A 6459-nucleotide genomic window follows, 5' to 3' on the forward strand; every position below is an offset into this window, starting at 1 on the left:
GCATTTCTTATTAATTGTATTCTAATGCATACATTGCAATGTAATATCATTAGTATCATACTTAAGGTTCACCCAATCGCACTAAACCCCTACTCCTTGTCATTCTTATGTAACCCAAGAGGTTCTAATGTTGTAACCTGTGTTATGATACCACTTGTAACATCCCTCAATATACCTCATACAAAATACACAAGTTTAAAATCTTTTACAAGTTTTACTAGCATGTAGCATCCCACAAATGGCTTATCACATACTCTTTAACTGATCAGAAAATGATATAGTCACAATCATTAAGTGAGGTAACAGTAAAAAGGTAATATCTATTTGTGTAAAGGAATAACTGTTTTTGAAATTTGTTAACATAATGCATTCTACTACAAATTTGCATCGTTAGCATCGTTCAATTAATAAAGGCTTATAAAAACCATGAGAAATGATATATTTTCCAACATTATGCAAGGTGACAATATCATTAAGATAATAAATTAGGCAACCACATAAATTAACATTGATATTACCTTGGAAACCCATAAGGGAAAAACTAACAAATGTTTTTCTTTATTAAAAATGTTTCATTAGGAAGTTTGTCCCTCTCTCAATGGAAACAAGGGAGTACATCTCTTGTCCATCGTTGATATTTTGCAAAATAAACATATACTTACATTCAAATATTATTACCTATAGGGCCATACACTAGACATGTATTCATGTTTCTAAAACACATTACCCAATAGTTCTTAGAGTACAATATCCTTGTGACATGACTATTTACTGCAGTGAGCTTCTTTCCCATATTGCATCATCATTTTCAATTCATCACAAGTTAGCAATATATCTCAATAAACAAAGTTTCCTATTGTAAAACTGCATATGAAGTTTTATCACTCTACATGTAATAATAGTTATATATAATGATATCCTACTACAATAGTGTTAGTCATAAACCATCGTTCAATTGTTGCAAAATAGATTAGTTTAAAAATCATCACTCAATCCCTAGTAAGTCATGATTTCATCCATGCAACCACTATCGTCAGCAAAACTCTATCGTCATGAATACTTGAAATATCAAATTATCAAAACCCAAAAGATTATGGATTTTTGATAAAAAACATAATGCAAGAGAATTGATATCCCTCTATCTCAAGGATTTAATCAATACTAGTTATCATTTTCATGTCATAATTACTAATAACTTCTACGGTTTTTATATCTTTGCATGAAAACACTTTCTTGCACATGCATGAATAAAAAGTAAAATCCATGGCCACAACTAAGATTTTTATTTATAAATTCATTATAAAATGAAGAACCATAACTATTATTGCATTTCTCACATGAAATACCATAATTAATATTGCAAAACATACTATTATTGTATTTAACAAATGAAAAACCATTGCAATAAATTCACAAACCCTTAGTATTACTCCTCTTGCTGCAAAACCATGAGTATCAAACCACAAAACCATATTTATAAACCTGAAATATGTCTATTCCTTTCATTACCCATGTAATAACATATGAAAATAATATAAAACATAATTATCCTTTTTTCCTATGTTTCAAATACATCATACAAATGCATACCATTATATAAGTAGGCCTATCTATCCATATTTAAAATGCATTGAATAAATGCATTGAAGTTATAAAATCATGGTTATTTATGCAAAATCCTATGCATTAATAAAACCACATCTATATTGTGAATGCAAACATTAGATGTATTACATGTCGTGCATATAAGAAGTCCTTAATCTCTGTTTTAGTTGCCACAGATCATTCATACATCCATTGATTATCTTGACCCAAATAGAGCATTCCATGGATAAAATCTTTTGAAATATTGATAGAATGTTGTATGAAAACATTTCAAAGAAGATATGCTGCCACGATGTATTGTTTTAAACCAAACTCTAGCATCGTCATCTAAAGATCACTTGAACAACTTCATTTGTACATCTTCAACAAAAATACCTTGTTGCTCCATGCATGCATGAAAGTATTTGAGGTGTTGGTCAGGTCTTCTCTTTATGTTCCCACTGAATCTAGGAAAATAGGAATTCCACTCATGACATGTAGGGACATGATTGGGATAACTAGCAATAGAAGATAAATATAGTGGGGTAGATTGGTTGGCCACGAATGAGGAAGGGCAATCTTGAAAACCTCCCTATGTGATTGATTTCAGCATCAAAAGTAGGGAGTGTTTTGGGATGTTGTAGCATCTGAGTGAGTATGGGGATGCTTGAAAGCCAGGATGATCAAATAGAGATAGGGACAGTGGATTCAGAGGATGTTTACTATAAATTTGACAGTGGAGTCACCAAGGTGAGAGATCTTCAACCCACACTTCCCTTGCTCACCTAAGAGGGGAAATGTAAAACTTTATCGTACCCAGGGAAAAATATTCTAATTCGTTCGTTGGAAACGATGCCAGAAATATGTTGTAGCTAAATCTAGCACCTTGTGGCACAAGTGTTGTAGTAGAGATATAAAACCTCCTAGAGACAACCTTTGGGTTGATTGTAAACCAGTTCCTAGGACATATTAAATAGAGGAGTTTATGAAAGGTTATATGTGAGGGGTTGGCATCACTCCAATTGTCACGTAAAAAGGTAATAGGAGGGGATTGGTTCAATAGGTCTTCATTAAGGTAGACTCAAGCCAATACATGGATCCAAATGAGGCCGTATATCAGGGTGATCTTCAAAGAGAAATGTCTTCTCCTCGTGGCCGACACACAACAATGATACAACTTAAAAATGAAGTTGGAATGGTGGTGGAAAGGAGGAGAAGGAGGAGGGGAATATATGAATGGGGATGTAAACAAATAGAATCCTTAGAGATAATGTCCTAGCAGAAATATGGAAGAGGAAGGAGGTGAAATGGTAGAAATAAAGGAGTGTTGATTAAGGGTTCATGCTAAATATACATGGGTATCATTCTCTCCTTAACAACCAAAGTAAATATGAGCTACCATAGGTATTGCAGGCTAATCAAATAGACAAGAAAATATGTAGTTTCTACAGGTACTGAGTGCTAGTGAATAACACAAATAAATCTGAGATATGCGTAGGTAATGTTCCCTTATTATGCAGCCTAGATAAATCCATGAATCAACAAGAAACCAACAACTTCATTAATATTATTTCAGGGAAAGAAAAACACAAATGAAATGAGATTACCGAGGGGAACATGTTGCACATATATCATGCTTGGAATCAGTAGGGAGTTTCATTATTCTTAAGGGTCCAGATAACCATTCCATAAATTCAGCACAACACTAGTTAAATTCCCCATGAAACAACAAATAAAACCAAATTGGCATCTCAGAATTCAGACCTAGTGGCTGAGAAATTCTCGAACTTTCCAGCCTTTGTTAAAGTGTTTGGTTCCGCCCTTTTATAAGAAGAGAGGAGATGGAATTTACATTTTACAAAATATCTTAGCCAGAGCTCCAGCTGTCTGTTAGATTAGCTATCTTAGCCAGTGTAAGGCTCTGTTGCCCAAATATTACAATCGGGATCTGCACCCTTTCTTGGAAATAAGAAACTACATAAAATAATAAGAAACAGGAGGAAGATGGAGGAAGAGGTCAGCAACGGTTTTGGTAAAAGCTTTAGTGTGCTTCCCATGCTGCCTGGCCTGTTCACTGTCTATTCTAACCTAAATGCCTTCGGCACCAACTTTGGATGCGTATTCCAGAATAGTTTTCGAATGAATGTGCCCACACCTGCTTTGAATGTGCCATCCCTCCATTAAACACCCCAACTGTCGACCCATACATCCTTTAAAGCTCTGCACAATCCTTTTCCGTGCTTTTATACACGTGGAGATGCGTTTTATGATGTAACGAACAGACCGTCCAGTGCGGGCCTTTAACACTGAAATGATACGACACAAGCGAGCTCTGATTTCCCCTTGGGCTCCCTTTGTTTAAGGTCCTTTCTACTTATTCATATCACCTAACTGTGGATTGTGACCAACCGCTTAGCCCTTCGGGCACTAAGGCTCTCAACTGCTATCTGGGGGCCTTTTCCTTTATAACTTGAAACGCCTTTAGTGGGACATTTTTACCGCATCGGCTCAAATCCAGACGTGAAATCTTTATCAAATAGAATGAGATGTCAACATAGTGAAACTGATATAGGTGAGGGAAGTTATCGAGAACATTGTCATGCACAATCAATGGCTTAGAGACATATGGATTAAACACCAAAGCACATTTAGAATGTGGTGGACAGAGTCTTTTTGGAAGTTATGGAAGAATTGAATCATTGCAATGATGAGCATATACTTTTCCATGTGGTAGATTAGATCCTTGATCTAGGCCATTGACTTGGCCAAAAAAATATGTATATATGCATTGTTGATCTCTATTTACATCTCAAAGCACTTATTGGCAAATATTTGGAGGACAAAGAAGACAAAAAAAATGATATATAGCTCAACATAGTACCTGTAGATAATCAATATATGTCTCTCAAGCGTAGGAATATAGCAATGCGATTGGCTACGGTTGAGGCCCTACACTCTAAGGGGAAGGGACTAACTTTTCTTGGCACCCTTGTTGCACCTATTGACGTGTCAAATTCAGCCTATTCTATTTTATGGCTTAGACTTTTACTTACAACTGTGTTTTTTCTCGGTTATGGACGCCTTTAGTTATCACAACTTGTGGCTAGTGTAGCTACAATTTTTTTACTCTTAGCTATAAAAAATTCATTGATAGTAATGATATCTTGGTGAAAACTACTTATGTGAGTAGTATTTTTTACTATTATGTAATTTTTTGGACAAAAGAAAACATTTTTCCATTGGTGGTATGATTTCCCTAGTAGCAAAGTGTCACAAGAAAAAGATTGATGTATGCTCTATTTTAGATAGTCAATAAAATATCAAACTTGACCCAAAAAAACATTCAAATGACAATCAAATAGAAAAGTTAACATTTTCAATCATGTAAAATATCAATACCAATACTAATAATTTTAAAACTTGCAAGTAATATATTCCATCAAAGAATCACAATCAAATATTACTTATCAATAATTATATTTAAAATCACTCTTTGCCAAAATATAACATGATATATGTATGTAAGAGTTAATTAAAGGAAATTTGATTAAAACTCATTTTAGATTTATTTTTAATATTTAAATTTTATCAATTTATATATTTAAAATATATATATTTAATAATATTCAATATTAAATAGTGAATAAATATGTCATATTATTTTTTTAAATTATGTATTATTATTAAATTAATTATATAATTTTATAAATATTTATATAAAATAAAAATAAAAATGAAAAAATATTTATTAAATATATATATTAATATTTTTTTAGAGTTCATATATATTTTAAGAAATTAAATTAAATTTATAAATTATGTAAAATGTAAAATTTCTTTTTTTTTAAAGTAAAACATGTTATTATATATTCACCCACTATGTAATTAACAATATTTGAAAACATAAATTCCAATTTCAAAACTTTATTATTAAAATTAAATATATAATAGATATATAAATAAAATGAAACACATTCTAATTAGTTAATATATCCACCCTTTAAAAACTACTTAACACCCTTATTTTAAAGAAGAGTTATTAATAATATAATAGTAGGAAGGAATAATATATTCTTCGCATATATTCTTCGGTGAAAGAGTTCTGAGGCTCGGTGAAAGAGTTAAAAACATACTCTATATATTCTTCGGTGAAAGTGTTCTGAGGCTCAGTGAAAGAGTTAAAAACATACTCTATATATTCTTGGCATATATTCTTACTCTATATATTCTTCGCATATATTCTTCGACGAAAGAGTTGTGAGCCTCGGTGAAAAATTTAAACACGTACTCTATATATACTTCGGTGAAAGAGTTCTGAGGCTTGGTGAAAGAGTTAGACACGTACTTTATATATTCTTCTCATATATTCTTCAGTGGAAGAGTTCTAAGGCTCATTGAAAGAATTAAAAACGTACTCTATATATTCTTCACATATATTCTTCAGTCTGCAGGCTGCGGTGGGCACGGGCGATCTGTAGTTAGTTACCAAAGATTACCAAGGGCAGACGGGCGATCTGCAGTCAGGTTTGCTGATATCAAGTGCACACATTCCTTATCTTTTTCTTTTTCTAATACATATTTGCTCATATAATTTCAAGTATGAATATTTCACCACAGTTACCAAAGATTACCAAGAGAAGACCTAGCATAGTTACTCTACAAGGACTTTATGAGTATATAGAGTCTTTAGAGAAACGTAGAGAAGAAAGAGAAGCCAAGCTACAAAAAAGTTAGAAGCCATGTTGGAAAATAAATTTGCATCTCTTGAAGACACGATCCAAAAACAAATAGAAAATAAAATAGAACTACTAGAGAATAAAGTGGAGGCAATGGAGACTAGACTGCAGGTTATAGAAAAACAAAACCAAGATACTA

Source organism: Pinus tabuliformis, chromosome 4_2 (assembly GCF_031772625.1).
Source record: "Pinus tabuliformis cultivar Carrire ecotype Pingquan chromosome 4_2, CPIR1, whole genome shotgun sequence".
Classification (NCBI taxonomy): Eukaryota; Viridiplantae; Streptophyta; class Pinopsida; order Pinales; family Pinaceae; genus Pinus; species Pinus tabuliformis.